The following is a 23,421-nucleotide window of genomic DNA, read 5'->3' on the forward strand; positions in this document are numbered from 1 at the left end:
ATGACTTTGGATAAGAGCCCTCCAGAGTTACAGAAAGAGGTTATGTTCTGGTTCTTTAAATAATGGTGAGGAGCAAAGGACACTGAGAGCATAAATGACGAAACAAAATTGTTCCATTTTTCCCAAAACAAATTTGAAATGCTTTTCTTTAAAAATCAACGAATTTAAAGCGAAAGCAATGACATTATAAACATCTGTGTATAGACTCACACAGTTCTGTCAAACAGAATTATAAGAAAGCAACCACATTTCTTGCATAAACTACTTTAAAACTATAAACAATTGCAGATTAAAAGGATTTCCTCACAAAATGCCAAAATGTATTCTGAATTAAATATATCGACAAAAACGATCTATATTTTCATATTATAAAAGTTTTAAAGACATGTTTTGTAATAGGTTTTAAAATTGTATCATGAAGATTGTATCTAGTGGAGTATTTCTATAAGAAAATAAAACTGGTAAGTACAAGACTTCTTCATGGAAAAAGCTAACTTAAATAAAATTATCCTATAATTTTAAGAGTAGACAAAATGGCAGACTCTCTGTTACATTTCCTTTACTAAATGGCACCCAGAGGAGGCTGAAAAGCATTTCCTCTGTTCCAGGATTTAGAATCTGACTCATTCTCACCCACTGAGACCACACTTGTTCCCAGAGAATTTTGGTTTTTGTATTTCAATTTGGAAACCCATATGGTTTCCAGTTCCGAAATTTTACCAACAGAGTCAAGAGAATTTGAATAAGTGCTTAGCCTTTTGACCTATGTCTTATTAGCTGCAGGTATTAACCTAAACCAATGTCCATCATCCTCTACCTTCCAGCTTTTCAACCTGACTCAGAGCCTGTCTGTTCTGCAAGTTGATTAACACCTTTGCTCCTAAGATGCACGCATCATGGGATAGAAACAACTTGGATTTAAGAATTAAATTGATCTTAGTTTAAATCATGTCTTGGCTACCTACTAACTGTGTTCCCTTGATGATAACTTTATACTGTGTCTTAATTTTTACCATCTAAAATGATGAGAATAATGCAGGTTATAGTAAAAAGAAGGTGTGGTATAGTTAAAAGATGATAAAAACTACATATGGAAATCTCTGTGGCAGACTCACAGTAGGGATACAAAATAAACATTTTTTAACTGAATGAGCACAGCCTCTTTCAAGGATATTTCCTTCTAACCAGGGGCATTACTTTCAAAATGAGTCTCTATTGGTGAAATTTTAAGAAATAAACGTTGATATGTGTGAAAGTTACTTTTTCACCAGGTAAGTTTCTTCAAATCTCTCATATCACTTTTCCTGCTCATAAGACTAAATGTGGCTGTCTCACACTCTCTAGGACTCTCAGAGTCTTGTTGCCTGGAGTTGCACTTCTAACAGATCCTTCTAGTAACTAGGCATCTTCTTGATAATGTATACCTCTTGAAAAGCACAGTCAAGGAGGAAAATTAAAATTAATGGAGAATGATGGCCATAACCGCAAAATAGCATTTAATGAAAATGAGTTAGATTCATTGGCTAACTGAGGCCACAATTAAGAGATTATTTTCCTAAGGCAGAGTCTTGAAGAGTCTTAGAGAAAAAAAAAAAAATGTATAGCTAATTGGAGGGGAAAGAAAGCCATAAGGAGAATATATACGTATCTCTAAAATTAGGTATCGTGACTTAATTTCCTATGGACAATGGTATATCTTTCTGCGCCATCACTCCAGATCAATAGAAGTTCATAGCAAATACTCTCAGGGGAAGAAAAAGCTTTGCAATTACAGTCTTGATATTTATCTTCCTCTTAAAAGAAATACAATGCATGTGATTATAGCTTAAATGAAGTGCAGTAAGTTGCTTCGAAGCACATTCGTTATATTATGTTTAATGCACTTTTCTTTTAAACATTGGTCCATATAGGTCTTCCTCCAGAAAGAAAATCACAGAATTTCAATCCTACACTAAATACTCCCCAGCCTTAAAGATTTTACATTCTACATTGTGGCCCCCTAAAATTACATCTGTAAATAATTTTATACAAGTTGCAGACTGTAAGAGTTTCATTTTGTGTGCAACATTTCATTGGCTCATTCCACATTTACAAATGACATCCACCTTTATTTCTTTTTTATGCCCATGTGTTACGATAAAGAACATAACATCTCTGGGCAACTAAAACGTGTAATTCCAATTTAACTTGAATGCGAAGGACAGAGAACCGGCTCACGAGCTAATTTCTTGAGCACCTAAATGCTTACAACTGTGATTGTATATTATGTAGAGCAGTTAGCATCTGGGATATGAATGAATAAATACATTTTAGAGATTTCTCTAAATACTTCATCCCCAGATCTGGTGCAAAGACCATCCGCATCAGGATCATAGATGATGCTTATTTAAAAGATTGAAATAATGTCCTTACTTACAAACCCCCGGATCAGAACCTCCAGGGTTGGATCTCAGATGTCTGCATTTTAAACAAGCTGCTTAGATAAATCTTACACAAGCTCAGTTGAGATGCCCCACTATAGAAAAAAGACAACAAACTTCATCAATGCAGAAATGGATGGTAACCGCCTGAGAACATCCTAGGTGAACTTGTTTAAAACTTCTCACCATAGGACCAAGGCCCTTCGTGATACAGTCTCTTCTCTCTACAGGCTTCCCCAGCCCTCAACTCAGCCCAGATCGATGATGCCACATGCTCCGCACTTTCAGTGATACAGGCATGGGCCACGCTTGCCTGATTCCATCACCAGCCTAAATTCTGAGTAATTTGAAGCCCAGAGGACATCCTCCATCACCTCCTTTCCTGACAGTGCCCAGACCGTGTCCCCACACTCACCTCACAGTTGGGTAAAATGGTGACTCATGTGACTTTTTTGTTAACATCTTTACTTAAATGTAACTCATATACCATAAATTCATCCACTTAAAGGGATATACAACGTAACTTTCAAAGATTTTCATCACCCCGGGAAAAAAACACCATACACATTAGCCATCATTCCAGATAACACTGCCCCTGACTCCCACCCCTCCCTAGGCAACCACTAATTTACTTCCTCTCTGCCTATTCTGGACATTTCATACAAATGCCTGCGGTGCAGGCTCCCAATACAGCACTATCAACTGCATTCTAACTAGCTATTTATACATCTGCCGTTCTGACCAGACTTGCAGAGGCTGATTTCCAGGGTCTGGAATTAATCCTGGTACGGGAGGAATAATTAACAAATGCTGGATTAATTAATAAGTATCTCTTTTTGCTCCTTGTCACAGGCAAGGAGGGGCAGAACTTGGATGTGCTGTCACCACTTAAATGGAAAAGACTGGATTATATGTAAATCAGGGCTGGGGAGTTAAGTTCCGACAGAGTGGAAGGAGTTGAACAAACCAAAAGGTAATGTTGATCGATTAAATTAGGCGTTAGTAGTCTTTGCTATGAGAACAGCAGTCCATGAGACTTGCTGTAATATATAACAACTATTGCTCCTAGATCTTGAGGAAACGGCATATTTTTTGTTACCACCTTTTTGAGTCCCTCTCCCAGCTCTTGCCTACACTCCCTTGCTCCAGGGGTCCAAGGTCAAGAGCTTGTCCACAGCCTTCCTTCCTCCAGGTATCCTAAGTTTGAAAAGTAATATTCTTTTCCTTTGATCTTAATCAAAATTTTTATTGCCCAAAACTACTCACATCACAGTGATGCAATTCTGAACACATAAACTGATTCACAGCATGGGGTAAAAGATTGGGCAAGATGTCAGTCATTTAAAAAAATTCTAAGATAGCACATGCTCTTAAAGAATCTTCACAAAGAAGCATATAAGAAAGAAATAATTAAGTCACCCAAAATACCACAGGAGGTGAGATTTTCACTGTTAACATTTTTCTGGACATTCTTTAAGGCAGCTCTCTCCAAAGACATATACACATGTGCATATACATATATACATATGTATATATATTTTTCACATTGCAATACACTATGCCGAGTTTTCCATTTCAGTAAATGTAAATCTATAGCATCTAGTGATGGCTGCATAGCATTTCATTGTTGGGTGTTAGATGATTCATCTAAACAATCCTTTACTCCTAGACATTTAGGTTATTTCCCTTTATTTCTTTCCTGGCTATTATAAACAATGCTGAGAACATTTATATATATACATATATACACATATATATATTTACTTATCTCTACACAATTAATTGGTTTCTCATTGAAATACATTTCTATAGAGAAAATTTTTGTAGCTAACTATATCGAGTTACGTTTTGGTCAGTGTTGCAAAAGTGCCCTGCAGAAAGACGATATCCCTTTAAACTCTGAATAACAGTGTATACATGTCTGTTTCCCTACACCCTGGCCAAAACCCCATTTTTGTAATATTTTTAGTATTTAACAATAGGCAAGAAACAAAGAATGGCTCTTGACACTACTGTGTCAAACTGTAAAATCAGTGTTTATTAACCTTTATTACAAGCGATGACTACAAAAAACCTTTGCCACTTTCGTCATCCTTGACCCTCTCTCCATCTCTGACCTATAACCTTCCCCAAATGCTCACTCCATCTTCGTTCCTAACATGGGGGTCAAGGAGGCTATGGAAAATACACATCCCCTAATAACTGAAAGTACAGAATTTGTAGTGCTCTATCTGTTTTTAAGGACCCATCAAAATAGAAATGCAAGATTTATATTTTGTTTGCACTTCTTCCATCACAAGTATATGTATATTTTTATTGATCCTTTGTGTTTCTTTTCTGAAGTCCAATATCTATTTGCCTGTAAGTATATTTACCTTGGGTTGTTAATATAGTTTTCTCCACTGATGTCAAATGCCTTTGTTATCACATATTGACATTCCACAAATACACAGAGATATTCATGTTGGGCTCTCTATTCTTTTCATTATCGTACTATTTTAATCTGTATAGCTTTATAATGAATCTTAATATCTACTAGGGCATAACCCCTCATACAATACTGCCTGACGATCCCTCATTTCTTTTATATATATATATTTTGGGGTTTTTTTGAGGAAGATTAGCCCTGAGCTAACATCAGCTGCCAATCCTCCTCTTTTTCCTGAGGAAGATTGGCCCTGAGTTAACATCTGCACCCATCTTCCTCTATTTTCTGTGGGACACCTGCCACAGCATGGTTTGATAAGCAGTGCGTAGGTCCATGCCCAGGATCTGAATCAGCAAACTGTGGGCCACTGAAGGGAACGCATAAACTTAACTGCTATGCCACCAGGCCAGCACCTATTTTATATATTTTTTTAAATAGGTACTTTAAAACCACTTGGCAAATTTAAAGATTCCTAGTAGGATTTGCTTGATTTTAAATTGACTGCAAAGGTCAATTTTTAGCGAATTCATATCTTTAATGTTTTAAAATTCCTAGTATTAGCCTGGAGGTACCAGCAGAAATAGTAAAAGGAATAGCAAATAGTAATTAAATGTTTAGTGTGTCTAAGATGCCTTTCCAAACACTTGACATCATTATCTCTTTTATCCATCACAACAATTTTGTAAATGATATATTTTTATTAATGTCATTTTGCAGATGGGAAAATTGAGGCACAGAAATTTTAGGTAACCTATTGATGGTCAAACAACCAGCACACACTGGAGCCAATATTCTACCCAAGCATTCTGAAGAGAGAGCCCACACTGACAAGTCTAATTTAGGTATTTCCCTCCATTCAAACCTATTATTTCTCATAGCTCTAATTTTCTTCACCTAGGACTGTACAGTTTGTTCATTTATATTCATTCATTTTATGTTTTTAGCTGCAGTTTTTAATTATTACATTTTCTTGATACACTTACGAAAAATTTTGGCATTACGAATATTATCAATTATTTATTTTTTAAATGGCCAATTTATTGAATTGTTTCTAATTTTACTTTAGTTGCTTTAGGTGTTCAACAATTATTATCACCTGTAGATAATAATAACGTGGCCTCATTGTTTTCAGTTTTCTTTTTCTTCTTCTCCCCAGAGTCCCCTAGTACATAGCTGTATATTCTATTTGTAGAGTGCACGAACTTGACCACTCAGCCATGGGGCTGGCCCCTGTTTCCATTTGTTATACGTTTGGAGTCTTTTTATTTTCTGATTGCTTTACCTAATAATTCATTAACAATATTATGTAATGACATAAAACAATTGTTTTAGTAAACGGACATTAAAATTTACTAAGTCCCCTTTTTTTAATGGTCATAGGATTTTTCCAATTTTACTGACACCTATCAGATTGATTTATAAAATTAATTAGGAAAATTTTCTTCTTTATCGATACTCTCAAGCAGTTAAAATAATTAGGTTTCTTGAATACTAAAGGAATTCAACAATAACTTTTTCCAGCTGTAGTAGTCATTTTTCGGAATAGCTCAATCACAATCTTCTTACTGGTAAATTTATATGTTATACCACTTATTGAAACAATTCTAATTTATAGCCCGTGAAATAGCAACTTGATGCAAGTTTCCCCTCTGTCATTCCTGATTCCATGTGTTTTCACATTATTTTCTCATAGATTTTTGCTCAGGCAAATGTTCTGCATCTTATTTATTGATTTCAAGAAATAAGTTTCTGGATTTATTTTCAAATTCAGCTATTTCTTCTAATTGATTAATTTACATTTTTTCGATTTATTAAGTCATTCCTCATACTTTCTTTTATATGGTTTTATTGACTTTTTCAGATTTTTCGATTAAGTGATCCATTTACTTTTACTTTTCATTTAGTAATTATTTAAGATATTAAGTTCCTTTTTATCACTGTTTTACCTTCTACACCCATAGATTTTATATGCAGCATTTTCTTTTTACTGCTATTTTCTGAATAGTCTGCAATTACAATTTGTTTCTCCTTTTTTGGTTAGTTATTTCTAAATTTGTTATATCATTTTAAAACTGGAGAATGGATATTATTACCAATTTTTCATAATTTACTGAGAGCTTTTATTTTTTGTGCACATGTATGTGTGGCTTAGTAAGCGGTAACATAAATAGGATATATGGCTTGCTTGACAACTGGTTTTGTTTGCTTGTCTGTGTAGGACAAAGTTTGCTACACATCTATTGGGTGATCTTATTAATTATATCAGTAAAACCATCCTTGCCACAATTTAATTTTTGTGTATTAATCTTTCATAAGCTAAATAAAGTATGCTAAACTCAACTACTCTTTGTGTTTCTCTCACTTTTTCCTTGTGTATTTAGCAGTCGTGTGTTATGTATTTTAATTCTATGTCATAAATTAAGTTATAATGGAGGACATTATAGGGAGGTGAATGTTTTTCCTGTGGATTTTGTGAAAGATTTCAGAGCATAATCAAAACCTCTTTTCCTCCATTTCCAATTACTTTTCAAGTAACAAAATACATGAAATTTTGAATTTTGCAACTATATACAAGCTATATCCATGGAAAGAATTATAATTGGCTAAGAGAGCAACGAAGACTTTAAACCATAATTCACATATTGGGAAGAGCAGGATGTGTTGAATTAACATGCACGTTTTACTATAAGAGTTTCATTGAGATCCACATCACTGAGTGATAAACAAATCCAAGTCTATCAAATTGAGTTCTCTTATTTTATTATTTAAACCATGAAAGTGAAAAAGGGAGAGAAATTATTTATATTTAACTTCCTTTTTTTTACATTGCTATGATTTCAAAGGTTAGACAGCTATTGTTTTTAAAATTGTTCTGCAAAGAATAAAAGCTACTGTACTAATTAGAGCATATTTAAAATTCACTAAGCTCAAGACACACATACAAGTTTCTGGTCCCACAAAATTTAAATTACTGCATCTACCCATCTATCTATCAAAATGGCGAGAGAATGAGAATAGACAGAGACAGAGAGAGAGAGACTTTTTCATATGCCAGAAATTATGCCAGAGTTGCTGTCCTCTATGATAGGCTATAGTCATTATTTAAATTTAAATTAATTAAAATTAAATACATTCCTAGTCCTCACCTTACAGTGAGGGGATACCATTTTAGACAGCAGAGGAACAGAATATTTCCATCATTGTAGAAAGTTCTTTTGGACAGCACTGGGGTCAGATATTTTTCTTCCCAAGAAAAATAAAAAGTAATTCTAGGGGCCAGCTGAGGGGCATAGTGGTTAGGTTCACACGCTCTGCTTCAGCGACCTGGGGCTTGTGGGTTCAGATCCTGGGCTCAAACCTGCATGCTCATCAAGCCATGCTGTGGGGGTGTCCCACGTACAAACAATAGAGGAGGATTGGCACAGATGTCAGCTCAGCGACAATCTCCCTCACCAAAAATTAATAATAATAATTCATATTGCTTTTCTTTTCTGATAGGACAATGGAAGTTCAGAGAAAATAAACAACATATTTATGTTCAGAATATAAACCAAACCAAAATAGAACCTGACAAGAATATAAACCAAACCAGAACAAACCGACAAACCAAAGACTACCTTGGTTCTATTTGATTGCTGAGCCTCTGCTTTTTCTGCTTACTATGTAGAATTGATTAGTGGAAAGAAACTCTTTTAACATCAGGAATGGCTGAGGGAAGCCTCTGCCCCAAACAGGGCACAGCCTCAAAAATCTCACCAGAGATGCCATTGGCACAGCTTGTTCCAGGGACATTTATCCTTGTCCTCGTTAGATTCCGTGTCTCAAGCTAGATTCTTTCAATTGTGTTCAAGGTTCTCACTAGTGTGTACGTTCTTGAATTAAATTCATCTTGTGTCTCAGATTTATATAGTATCTCCCATCTCTGACAAAGATTTAGCAAACCTGCCAACTAATGAATTCATATTTTACCACACTATTGAGACAATTTCTGTAGGTCACACAGCCTGAATGGCGTCTCCAAACTTAACCCCTTAAGTTCTACCAAGGTTGTTCTTTTACACTGTCGTAGATTTAATAATGTCTCCCAAAAAGATAGCCCAAATTCCTAATCCCGCATACCTATGAAAGTGAAAGGGTTTTTGCAGATGCAATTAAGTTACGGATCTCAAGATGAGACCATCTTGGATTAGGGCAAGCACTAGAGCCAATGCCCGGTGTCCTAAGAGTAAGGAGTGGGATATTTGACACACACAGACACACAAGACGAAACCCAGGGAGGAAGGCCATGTGAATCTACAAACCAAGGACCATCAAGGATTTCTGGACACACCAGATGCTATGAGAGAGGCATGGAACCGATTCTCAGAGCCTTCTGAAAGAATCAACACAGCCAACGCCTTGATTTCAGACTTCTGGCCTCTGGAACTGTGAGAGAATAAATTTCTGTTCTTTAAAGTCAGCGGTTTGTGGCAATTTGTTAGGGCAGCCCCCGGGAAACTAAGAAAGCCACCACCCCTGCCAGGATTTCATTTCAGGGCTTTGATCTCCTTCAAAGCACTTACTCTTCCTTCCACATCTCCCAAAGATGTAATCAAGAATTTCTTGATTGACTTCCCAATTAACTGAAACAAAATCTGGGTGAACACCTGAAGAAAACTGTCAACAATACATGGATGTTAGGTTACAGAAAAATGACTTTGCCTTTTAAAATTTAGTTGACTGGCTGGATCTAGAGCAAGCTGATTCCTTTTTTAAGTTTTGAAGTGGCTCTGAGGCAATATAAGCCTAAGGAGACTTAATGACAAGATGTGTGATACGTACCGTTGATCAAACAATGCTATAGAAGTAAAAGAAGCTTAAGATACTGACAAACAAAAGAACAGTTCATTTAATATGACATACCCTTAATGATATGCAAATGAATTATTATGCTGCATGATGATGAGAAAAAAGACAGAATATAACAATTTACATTTTCTTATTGATCTTATTGATGATCTTCGCTTATTTCTTCAGCTCCTGCAAAAACTAATTTTAATAATTTTCCATATTGTGACTCTTTTAATAGCCATTGCATTCTTGAAAGCATATAGACTCTCAGGAACTCGAACATTATGTTTTAATTTGCGCCAAATCCCTAATTCAGTGAACTGCATTTGGTTTCCTCCTAGGTCTGGTGCTGAGAAGTATTTTTTAGTTTTTCTTGAGATCATATTCACCTAGGTGCTTACTAAAAGTGATCATGTCAGGGGCCGGCCCAGTGGTGTAGTGGTTGAGTTTGAGCTCTCCACGTCTGAAGCCCAGGATTCATAGGTTTGGATCCTAGGAGTGGACCTACACACCGCTTGTTAAGCCATGCTTTGGCAGCGTCCCACATACAAAATACAGGGAGACTGGTACAGATGTTAGCTCAGGGACAATCTTCCTCACCAAAGAAATAATAAATATTTCAAAAAAATTATCATGTGGCTGATCATCCTAAGGACAGAATACTGGGTGGGTGAGATGCTAGGATGGAAGTAGACTCTCAAACACCACTCGGGAAGTGAGCAGAGTGCCCTCCGCATTTAAGAGCAAGGGTGGAAGAAGGTGGGTGAGCAGAAGGACAGGAGGGGAGAAAGCGGCCTGTCTCTGGCAGAGGAGCAAAGGTTTGGGGCAGCCAGGAGTGGGGCTTTAGAGACAATGGAGCTATTGACCCAGAGACAAAACTTCTTAGCAAAAGGTGTAAAGGCTTAAATTGGAAAAAGAACATATTGCCTGAAGCTCACGCAAATTTAAGTATAAATAATTGTAATAGTATCACATGACTTTATTTTAGAGGGATAAGAAATGAAAATGCATTAATTCCAGAAAAGCAAGCAGAGGGGTTAAAAGGAAAAATGTACACAACAGTAATTTTGAAGAACCAGATTTCTTCAGCTTTTGCTGGGAAGAATACACATCAAGTATTTGAGGGTGTTAAGAGGAAAATGGTTAGAAGGCATTCAGGTCTTGACCATTTAATTTACAAAATAACCTGTTATTATTTTTGTTTATTTTTCTTTAAATGAGGAAGTCTGTACAAGGCAGGAGACTCAAAGGGAATGGCCCTTATGATCACTTCAGCCTAATTGGAATTTATGCCATCCTGCAGCCTCTGGTGTTCTCTAGTGAAGAAAGACCACGTACTCAGGTAAAGAGAAACGAAAGGAAAAAAAAAAATGACTGGAAACAACAAAAGAACAGTAGCAAAACTGACTGAAGGCTGACCGTGAATGTCCTTGAGCCCAGGATTTTCCATAATCTACCGTCCGCTCTTACCTGAGACTTCTCCCAGGTGCTTCGCAGACTTTCACTTCTTGCTGACCCCATAAGAGCACAGCAGACAATTTGAGTTACATCATTATTGATTGGAAATTTGTCTGCTTCTGAAGAATTGTTTCTAATATTTTATCTACATAGAAGGTCTTTGTACAACTAATTTAAAGGAGCATATACTTTTTAATGTCCTGTTTGCAGTTAATTCGAAATATACTAATTGTTTTTTCAGTTACATATTTTACATACCATTTGATCTAGAAGTAGAATATATCGTGGCAGCTCTGCTATAAAGGATCAAACTCATCATGATAGGGATCAATGACCTTTTAAATGGAGTTAAGATTATGATTGCTGTTTGTCCCGTGTGCTTGGAGGTAGGATGGGAACTTGGTATGGTAACTAACAAAAACTGTGTGACTGTGTAAGTGTCCGTTATTTGAGAGGTTATGTGCATTTGCATTTGCTCCTATATATATATGTATACACACACACACACACACACACATATACACACACACTTTGGTCTGGAGGAGCAAATCTTAGAACAGCAGGACCTAGAAGGCACTATGTAATATCTTCTACAACCATAAAAAATATTCCCCATGTATAGCCTCAAGTATATTTGGAAATTACATTGACCAAATATTTGCACGTATCTTTTAAAAACAAAAATCTTTGAAGAGATAGAGCATTTTTACAGATTAGGAGGAAGAGAGGCACTGGAAGATGAAAGAGATTATTTTTGAAAATATGGTCCTAAATAATCAGGTTCAGGTAGGGCACAAAATAACTGGATTTAAGGCAACAAATAAGGGCAAATCTAATTCATAAATTCATTTAATAGGCATGTAGTAAGGACTTCTAAAACTTATTAAATCTAGAAAAATATCCAAACATACTGAAAGCTTTGTTTTTTTGGAAACTTAAAGTGATCGGGAACAAATATTTTAAAAATTAAAACACAAAATGATGACAAATATTTAAACATCTTTAAACTTATTTACATAAGTTAGAAGTATATTTGAATATTGGCCTGTAATAAACATCACTAGAATTTGCGCAAGTTTGTGCAAGAATTAATATACATACGTGTACAGGCACACACATGCACGCATATTATTTCCACAGTGAAAATAAGATGAAATAATGTAGGGAATTAATTGTAGATATATGTGCCTATATTCCAAAATATTATGCAGTCAGCTATGAAATTGTTTGTCTGAGGAAAGCTAAAATAATGTTAACTTGCCGGCTAATTTGTGCTTCACTCCAAATAATTGGCTCTATTATTAAATATCACTGCAAGATAGCTGACAAAAAAATTCTTGCCACCTTGCAACTGGCAGTAAGTGAGTTAAGGCTGATAAATCACAGAAATATACAAGCTTCTTTTTATTCCTACACACTATTTTATTTTTTTCCAGAATCAGGAGTACAGTTAGAATAACAAAATGTCAGTGTTGACAACGTTCTCTGAAGTATGGTTTCAAACTCCTTGGTATATTGATGAGGAAATTGGAGCTGAGAGATATTAAACAACCCGCCCAAGATCACACAGATTAGAGTGCAAATCAAATCTCAGATTCGGGCATCATTCGCTGCTGTGTCTACAATAACAAAATATCAAAATTAATTTTTTTCAAGCAGTGATTCACTTAAGAGTCAATCACAACAGTCCAGCAGTTCCAATTATTTAAGAACATGCTTTTATGAAAGCTATTGCATTATATTCATTATATTAAAAATCAGAAACATCCAGGCATACCCTCTGACTTAATGATTTAACTTTTGATAATTTGCCTTAAATAAATGTTTTTAGATGTCAAAAAAGATACAAACAACAAGAAAACTGTTCATTTTGCTTTTTTCTATTATGAAAGTGATAAAAAAAAAAAAACCCTAAATATCCAACTATAAGAGACTGTTAAATAAGTTCTGTTAAACCCATCCAGTGAAATAACATGTGGCCACTAAAATGATGCTGTAGTAGAAAGATATTTAAATGCACAGACACTTTTAATTTAAAAAGTGTGAGATGCTGTCATAAATATATCATAATAAACAAAATATACATGACACATACATCAAATATCACTCATATTTATCTTTTCATAGGACTTTTTGCTGTATTTTGTATTTTAGGGCATTATTACATTTACGAACTATTTCAGATGTCAGAAAAGGAATACTCAAACTGGGGTTTAATCATGATCGAATAAAGGAATTCCAAACAGTGGTCATAATGAAGGAACTAGTTCAAAATACACCAATAGAGAAAAATCTGAAAAATGCAAAGGTGAGTATAAAGCAAGTTGTGAAAAGGTACATAGAGTGAATACGTAATGAATTTTAAGAAATGACTTTTCAATTAATCTTTAAAATTTCAGTTAACAATTAAACATTATTAAGGCTATATTTTAAATTGTGAATTTTGGCGCTGTGAGCATAAATAATTAAAAGCCCCAACAAATGTCACAACATGAATATTTCTGTTCGAAATATTTTCATTCCATAAAGTTGTTATTTTTCCCAGCTTTTCTTTTTCCGTTTTTTTTTTTCGTTCCCTGAGTAATTTTGTTTCCTTATTTTCACGCCATTTTAATACACGAGAGGGGTATTCTTGTACCCCATGTTTGGTCTTTGTAGTCTTTGAAAGTAAAGTTCTCACTGATGGACAGGCCTTGGGGTGGCACTGCTATGATGAACTCGGTCTTACAGGTTTGGTTACTGTATGTGTCAGTGCCGCAGAGTTAATTAGTTTTGAGGTTGGTACTCACACTGACAACACTTGAAGGGAACAAAAAGTATAATCGATATGCCAATTTACTGATTTCGAATAGAAATACAACAACTGTTACCAGCCTTGATTGTGCAACAGCCCCAAAAACACTTCTTTCCCTAACGAAAATGCACGGGAGTAAACAGATTATCTGAAGGCTGCTTGGTGAGCACTGAATGAGAAAATGCTATTTTATTTACATGACATTCTACTAAGGCCATCAGCCCAAGCAAGCCTGCTGCACAGGCATTCAGAAAGCTAGCACCTACCCTCTTCCCGAGGGACACCCATATCAGGATTACCAAACTTTGCCTTTCAGATGCTCGTTTCCTTTGTCTGCGTTTTCCATTCAAATTTGTCTCATCGATATTAACACCGTCAACGAGATGTGGGCTGTTGCCTTGGGAATATAAATTTTTTCTATTCTGCTTGGTAGAAGTTCTTTTTGTACAGATTTCATCTCATATTGTGAGGTGTCTTCTGATCCATTATTTCACTATCATTTACTTGAAATTTTAGAGATTTCTGAGGTGTCTTCCTCTTACTTTTGCCAACAGGACATTCTTTCTTGATTTATATCACCAACATTATTTACTAGAAGGTTTTGAGCATTATTCATATTTTAAACAAGAGTAAAAGTATTTTGACATTACTCAATGGAAGGTAATTTTAAATAAGACTTTCAACATATGATTGGCTGGGACATCAGAAATAGTTTTTGAATGGATATGTCATTGGAATTCTTTAAGCGATTTTACATAACTAGCAAAACCATTGTCCCTTAAAGTTATTACCTCTGGGTTTGTCAAACAATTTAAAAATTACCTTTCCATAATTTCACTGGAGTTGCAAAAGGCTGAACTAGGGCAATAGGGAGTGTTGCAAATATTTAACAATTAGATTCTAGAGTTGCTAATCACAAGGTGATTCCAAATAAAATTAACTAAAATGAAATGATTAAGCTCCAGAAACAGGAAAAAGCAAAGAATTTCATCATCATGTAATTACATTTTTAATCTAGATTTTTCACAAGTTACGGTGTCCAACATCTAAATATTAAACAGAGCATTAGATAGACAATCTTATTTGCGTAAAATTAAAACCAAAGCTGATCTGAGGGTGAATTCTGTTTCAAACATACTTCGAAATATCAAATTTCCTTCTGTTTCGTTTTTTTCTCTCAAAAGAATGATCATTATGGTAGTCTGCTTTACTTGCACTGTTGGTACATGCACACTTTTATTTAAATGTATCAATAAAAGAGGGTTTTTGTTAAGTACTGTAGCTTCAAATTTTAAAACAAATTTGGAAATCATTAATATTATAGAAAACAACATGGGTTGAAATGCATGTTCTATGTAAATACTATTAGCATAATAATTTGGACACAAATCTTACCAAAATGAGTACCAGGAATTTGAAAACTCACGGCTATTTTTATTATTGTTTTCTGCACTTAACTATTTCAAGGTTATTTTTCTTCAAAATTCATAAAACCAAACATTGAGAATTTTATTTTTTATATAATTTGCATTAGGCTGTCACAAATTTTCGTTTAACTGAAATATATTTTTAAATATGTCTGCTAACCATTAAATTTTGGGGTTTTTTTGGTTCAAATTAATTATTGTTAACTGTTCTAAAGGTAAAATATTAAAAAATATAATATGCCCCACAAACTTATTAATAAGAAACATTATTTAATTCAAAACATTATTGATTACTAGATTTCTAAAATGTGTAGATTATAAACATGCAAGAAACATCACTGACCTATAATTACGTTAAAATTAACAAATCTTTAATTAGCTTTGATCTCATAGTTACCAATAACCCATTTTGAAGAAATAAGTAGCAAATTTGATTTACACAAGTAACTTTAGAAAAAATATATTCTAAGACTGTTAATATTGCATATGATTTTAAAGTATTTTTGAATCAGAGTAACATGAAATTGTCAATAACTAAAATATTATCAACTGTACTTTGAATATAATAAGCAAAATGTTAAGCTGTATGTAAAAGTACTGTGAAAAGTGTGAATAAGAAAATTCACAATGATGAACACAGTGATAAACAAGTTCTTGGACTTGTATTTTAGGAAACACCTACAGTATAAATAATGATTCATACAAAATATAATTTATTATTTTTGAAATTCAATATCTACATGTATCACACATAAGAATGCAAAGTATTTTATTGCATTTATCATAAAACAAACTTATTTTACATGACAAATCTTTATATACCACATAAAATTAAAATAACTTTATAGCACAATGAGAAAAAAAATTATGATACCTCTCATCACAAAATAAATATTCCCCGGTTAACCTCTTGGATTATCTCGTACCTACTTGAATTTAAGAGAAAAATATCAGTGTACTATTTTTTTAATTTGATAAGAGCACATCAAAGATAGGAGAAGCCTAATATTTAGAGAGCCTTTAACTTGATATTTATCCTCTAAATAATTTTTATCAAGCTTATGGATGCTCTTATATTTAAGTAAACACTCTTCAAGAAAAAAGTTGCGGGATGGAGGGTAAATTGATATATTTATTTTTCAATAATAGAAGCACTCAACTTTTAAATCTATGTTCAACAAGATACTACTATTCTCTCAGGATATTCTATTCTACCGAGAGTACATACTAATTAACACAGAAAATTAAAACATATACACAGACAAGGAAGCTCTTTTATCGTTTCTAGTTGCCAAATTTGCTGGAATATGGATTTATTTGTTTACTTATTCTGCTGTTGATTTTGTAGATAATAACAGCTAATCCTAGAACTATCTTCCAAATAATAGAATTCCTGAAAACTGCATCAACAACTTCTTAGTTTTAGCAGAAAACTATTCAAAACCAGTCCATGCTGATATTACCAGATAACTGCCAAAATAGTTTTTCTTTAAAAAAGGTAATGTGAAGAAATCTTTCTGCTTTTACACAACGAATAACTGGTTGAGCCATTAGGCAAAAAATAGTAAGTACTGATGCAATCCACTAATGAACTGATATTTGTAACCCTAAATAGTTCTCATTAAATATATCTAGGTTTGAAAAATGTTAAAATCAACTTTATTTAACAAACTCATTGTATGAACTGGAGGGCAACTGTTTATCCATGGTATAAACAGGGGTCCTCATCCACTTTGCTCCACTCTCCTGTAACTGAGGCTTGCAAACGGATGTTTTCTGTTCTTACTTGTCTGGGGCACTAGTTCAGTGAATTCTATAGACTCAGAGCCTTTTTTTTTATTGTCTATTTTGTACCACAATGTTCTAAATCTGATGTTAGCATCAAACAACGCTGCCATACAATAATGATGATCAATATTTACTACAAAAGTCCAGTCAAAGACCAGCAGATTCTTAAGCCTATTGCACTTTACTAAATATGGAGAGTTGAATTCGACTCTAGTACAATTTATAATAATAATGTTACTAGCAAAGTAGTAACAATGCAGATTTTTGTGGTATATATGAAGTAGTATCAATTTCAACTTTTAAAAAACTTATTCAGTCTTTCAATTTGCCAACAGTACTATAGCTGCCTTTAGTTTAGGCACAAAGTTCTGGGAATTGGTTAAACATTGCAAAACCTTTAAAACATTCATATTAGAAAACAGAAAGCAATTATTTTGGGCACAGGGGTATTTTGAAACAATCATAACACATATTCCCATCATAATGTAAATACTAGTTAGACAACTGTTTTCTTCTAATAATATCAGATAGTGAATTCTTTCATGATTATGCTTTCTAACTTTTAATTATGCCTCTCTCCATCCCTTTCAAATCTCCTACCTCTTGAAAACATCACTAGAAAGATATACATATTGTAATAATTCATAAATGATTCTGCTAAATCCTTACTTTTTCACTAGTTTAATACCAATTTTTGATGCATCCATCTTTTTAAATAATAACTTCTAAATACAGATCCTATAAGAAAATGGAAGATAATTCTCCACTATTACAAAGAAATACCTCTGTTTGTCTTCTCTAATGGTCTTAACTTTTAAATAACATTATAAATAATCCATATAATGTACTGTACTTAGGGATTAATCACAAGTTTTATGGTAGTTGGGTGAAGAGTAGAATGGCTTACCCAATCATATTTCTATGACAAAATATCTCTAAAGACACATGGCAGAGCTAGTAATGCCCTATAAATCACATAGATAAAAACCATCTCAAGAGAATTTTGGATAATCAGTGAAATAAAATTTACCTAAATATTGATATCATAAGAACAAAATTATACTCATGTTATAAATATATATATATATATAAGATTATAATCAAGCTATATTTGTTCTTGGTAGAGTTTTATAAAAATAAGTGCTGATTGAATGAAAAGAGTTCTTAAATATAAAAGTATTTATGCCCAACACATCAACACATAAAGATTAAATTAGAGTAATACTTAAAGTTGGAAACATCATTTGAAATAAATCTTGAGATTCTCATAATTTCTGCTAAGACTTATGTTCCAGGACACATCTTTAACTGCTGTGCTCATCCAGAATAATTCTTATTTTCTCATATTACAATCATCTTCTTCTATATAGAGCTTAGAACTCTTTCTGTTAATTTAGAATTAATGGTGTCCCCCCCATAAAACCCAAGCTTCAAATATATATGCATTTTCTAGAAATTATAAGTGAAAGTCATATTCAGTCATACTTTATAAGCAAAGTCAAAAAGGCTGGTGACAAGATTGAAATTAAAGGATAAAAATGTTTCATCTTGTGTTTGATCTCCATTGACTGATAAAACTATTTTATCTCTTAGAAGATAATTTAGTGGAGAAACAAACACTACTTCTTCATAATCTCTCAATCCCTCTTTATGTTTTTTAAAAGCTTAATGCAGTTGATATATATTTAAGTCTAAACACAATAGCTACATTTTATGCTGTTGGAAGAGAAGTATCTAATATAGCTGTAGCAGAATAAAGTGCTGAACAGATGGAATAAAGATACAGATGATGCAGAAAGTGGATTAACAGCACTATAATAAGTACAAACACTTGGTGATTGCCAGGCTTCAACTATTATCATAAGGCTTAGGTTAAATACAGACACATTATTTAACAGATACTTTTAAAGAATCCGTTTGTGATCCTGTAGCGTTTAAAATAAGAGTTAAAAAGTTAATGACTAAAGTATTTTCCAAAATTCATCAATAGAGCACACCACCACTGTCATTATCAAGAGTCCTAATGCTATCTCTCTCTCTCTCTCTCTCTCTCTCTATCTATTCAGTTTCCCCACCCTACACTTGAACCCAAATTCGGTGGTGTATTACATGATTCTGCCAGTCAAATAAACTTAACTGAAGAAGTTCACTACTGTCTATAGAGTATTGGACATTTTTTAAAAGTTCCAAAATATACTTTAACTATCTATATATCAATGTTATATCAAAATCCTATCAACTTTGTCAATATTTTCTTGAGATTGAGTTTATGGAAAAACCTAGAAACACTGGTGTTTTCTGAAAATGTATATATCACATAAGCACTGACCATAATCTACTCACTTCTAACCTATTTTACTAAGTTAACATTGCTGTTACTAGCTGACTTCGAAATTATCAATAAGAGTTATCATGCTTGAGGAATTTAGCAAGCTTAATAGTCATAAGAAATTAGAAAATGCCTGGTTCTCATATTTGTAGACATTTAAGCATGGCATAAAACTTCCAGCATCTTACATTGAAATCCTTTTGTTTTTGCATGTGTGAAGGGGCATGGAATGTGATAAATTTAGAAAAATCCATAATCATCTAATCTGCGTTGCAATAGGCAGGAAAAAATCAGTTCTTTTAGAAAGGTAATTATATCATTTTACAACATGGGGAGTTCCAAGCCTTCCTTAATACTACGTGAATGTAAAAGAAATACAGTTCTAGAATGCACAATTAAATACTTTTCTAAAGACATTATCTGATGATTTGGAAAATAGTCACGCATTTTATAAACGTGCACTCAACGTAAAGCACATTTAGTTCAAATTTTCCAAAGGTACTACATTTTCCAAAAACATTGTATCTGTCTCTAAGTTTCTTAAAATGTTTGGTACATGGCTGTAACTTTTAAATTGCTAAATAATTAAATTAAAATAAGACCTTATTGGGTTGTTCCAGACTAATCATAGTTGTAAACCACGGTAAAATCTACAGCAAAATACAAGAAAGGAGCAAGAGGCTGGAGATGAGCAGACTAGATTCAAGAGGCTCTTTCCTGAAGTAGCACAAGAAAGTGCTGAAGTTTCCTAAGCCTTTGCTGCTTTGTCTGTAAAACGGGCAGCCTGTTTCTCTCTGTTAACATTAAAGTTATATTGTCAGATTCCTGACTGCCTGTAAAGTTTTAAAGGTATGTAGGAAGGCAAATTGTCTATGTTATTATTTTTACCATAATTACCCATGGACAGTCCAGAAGGGTAGCTTTTCAAGATTTTTGCCTATCTGCATGTAGGATTAATGTGCTCAGGTCATAGCAGTTCCAAAACTCATGTAACTCCTGGGAAGGAGGATGGCAATTCGTCAGAATTACAAAAAGTTTTATGAACTTTCCCCCTTCAGTTTCAGATGGAGTACATTATTCCAAGAAATAAGTATATCTGTCTATCTTAACTTCGTAAAATACAAACTCAGTTGCATTCAAACTACTAAAAAGTATTCAAATTGATAGTGTTGACTTACTTTTAAACACAAGTTTACGTAGTCTTTTAAATTATAACAAAAATTAGACTTTTATCATGGCAGACTGCATTGTTTTCCATGGTGTTGTGAATCATCCCCAAAATGTAACTATAGGACAAAGGACCACTGATATTTCTGATATTTCCGACATGATTGAATCATATTATACTCTAATATATAGTATAAATGTATATTTTTAAGGAACTGTTTGTTAAAAATGCATTATGAAAGAAAAAAGCTTCAAGAATTAAAGTCTTTACAGATATACTCCAATCATATTTCAGTCGTCTTGAAATTTTTTTTCAAATATGACAGAAAATTCAGCGTCTCTCCCAAAATGATCTCCACATACATTTTTGGTATCATGGTGATTGAATCAGGATAAAGGAGTGTTACGGAGGTTCTAGTACAGTTTTCCACTGCTCCATCTGCTGGATATGCCTGCATCTCCTGCACCCAGTGGTAACCTCTAAAAAGTAACATGAACTAATTCAGCAGGTGGCTTCAAAAGGCTCAAGCACGTTGCTTCAGAAACTTACTGTCACTTTTTAATTTTTGTTTCACTACGAGTTTCTACTTCGTCGTAAAAATGCTTTAAATTAATTAATTAAGAACCCACAATCATCTCTAAAATCCTAAGGCACGGAACCCTTCCCAGTCGGTGATATAATACAAACAAGGAACGAGGCAGTACACTGCAGGCTGGCGCACTGCTCCAACCATACTGATTTTGACATTTGTCCTAGAAGTTCTATAGTCGTTCGCCTAATCTAGAAATGGAAATCATATGCCTAAAAGTTTTAGAGATTTTTTTTTAAGCATGCCTGCCAGTAAGCACATAAATACCACACACACACACACACAAATAATAATGCCTCGCCAAACATCATTTACCAAGCGATCAGGGAGCCCTTAGCTTTTTCCTCCGCAGCATCTTTGCAGGCAGCTCCAGTGTCGCGCTCGCGGACCAGGCAGCCGCACTTTTCCTCCCGCTCCGAGTCACAGACGGGACAACGTGCAGCTGCCGCCACCGGCCAGGCCGCTGTCCCTGCTGCCGCCGCAGCCGCTGCTTCAAAACCGTGGCTGCTACTGCAAAGAAAGGGTTACTCCTCTCTTGGAGTCAAGTGGCTGCAAACTTCCCCTGCTTTACATGTACCTTTTCCTGCAAACTTGTACATCCTTCCGTGCAGAAGGGCCAAGAAAACCATTACAAGCATCAAGGGAATATCCTAAGAAAGGACACCCCCCGGAAGGTAAGACCCGCGACTTATTCAGAAACGCGATTTTCATCCAGATGGGAAACACCGCTTCCAGCGCATCCTCCCCCGCCCCGACTCGATTCCCTTCTGCAAACGGTACCCACGTTGCCAGGGAGGGCGGCTGCAGCTGCCACGGGCATGTGCGAGGTGGAGGTAAACTTTGACGAATGATGACCACTCCTGGGAAAGGAAGAATCCAGGCAACCCGAAATACACGCGTGGTGTGCTAGGGTGGAAGCCGTGCATGAGAGTGCCACGTACCTTTCTGCGGTCGCCAGGCGCGGAGGCGGAGTGGAGAGCGTCGCTGGAGGTGGCGGGGCGAGAGTCCAGCCTGGCCGCGGGCTCCCTCCCGGGCTGAGCGGAGCCGCCGCCGCCGCGCCTGGGCGCAGGGCCGAGCGGCCACAGCCGCCGCGCCAAGGGCGCTGGGCACCGCCGGTCGCTTGGCCCGGAGAAGTTGGGCAGCCTCCGCCGCGGCCTCGGGAGCCGGCGAGAGCAACACGTTTAGTTTGAACTTTCCAGCCTCAGTCCCAGCAAATACACACTCACGCGCGCGCAAGGAGAACCTCTCAGAGGCGAGCCAACAGGCACCGGGGGCTCTCTGGCCGCGTCTTTCTCTCTCCCTCGCTCTTATTGGCGCGGAGGTGATTGTTTTATTTATTTATTTCCTCCTCCTCGCTCCATCCTCCTCCCCGCACCTCCCTCCTGCCCTTCCCTCCTCCTCCTCCCCCTCGTCTGCGAGGCCGGCCACCGCGGCCGCTCCAGCTGCAGCGTGGCGGGGCTGCGCGCGCGGGCGGAGGCTGCGGCGGCCCGGGTGGGTGCGCGCCGGGCGGGGGCGCGGGGACGGCGGCCAGGGGGCCGGGGAGCCCGGGAGGGGCTGGAGAGGGAGAGCTCGCGGGGGCTGCGGGCTGCGATGGCGGGGACGAGAGTCAGCGGAGGGGAGGAGAGGATGCTCCTGGCCTTGGAACTGTGCGCGCTGGCTGCAGAGAGGGAGAAGCCGAGCGCATCCTGCGCGGCGACCTCCCCACCCTGGCCGAGGAACGGCGCGAGGAGGGGTGGCCGCCTCTGCGCGCCTGGCTCCGGCTGTCTTTTGCCCCGCAGGCGAGAAGGCTCAGCTCCCTCCTGTCCACCACCGCCCCGTTTGCTTCCTTTCGTGCTCTCCCTGATGCCCGCCTGAACCCCTCGGGGATGCTCCCATGCGCGCCGCCACCGTTTAGCCAGGGAAGACGCGAGTTTTTTTTTTTTTTTAATGGTGGTTTAAGCGCTACGCAGTTAGGCTTCTCCCATTCCCCACCCTTCCTCTCCTCCGACTCTCTGGAAAGGTGCAGTCCAGCCCCGGTTCGGCCCCGAGCGCCGCGGCTGGGCGGACTTCACCCTTATAGGAAATGAAGTGGGTGTCTCCAGACCACAGCCTCCGGGCGCAGCTGGGAAGCCTACGGTACGCTCCAAACCCACCTACAAGCTCCGGAGCGCCAAGGTCTTTGATGCTACCCTTCGCCCCAAAAGGAGCTCT

At 36.4% G+C, this 23,421-nt stretch overlaps 1 protein-coding gene across 1 annotated transcript in view; it reads right to left on the reverse strand.

Moving 5' to 3' along the window:
* Window positions 1-22,548, reverse strand: part of TENM3 (teneurin transmembrane protein 3) — a 2,419,468-nt gene extending 2,396,920 nt beyond the window's left edge. Inside the window, exon 1 of the mRNA XM_070253219.1 lies at window positions 22,173-22,548. The gene's annotated coding sequence lies outside the window, so the exon portion shown is untranslated. The remainder of the gene's footprint in view (window positions 1-22,172) is intronic.
* Window positions 22,549-23,421: the final 873 nt, after the last annotated feature.

The sequence above is a fragment of the Equus caballus genome, chromosome 27 (genome assembly GCF_041296265.1).
Source record: "Equus caballus isolate H_3958 breed thoroughbred chromosome 27, TB-T2T, whole genome shotgun sequence".
NCBI classification, from domain to species: Eukaryota; Metazoa; Chordata; class Mammalia; order Perissodactyla; family Equidae; genus Equus; species Equus caballus.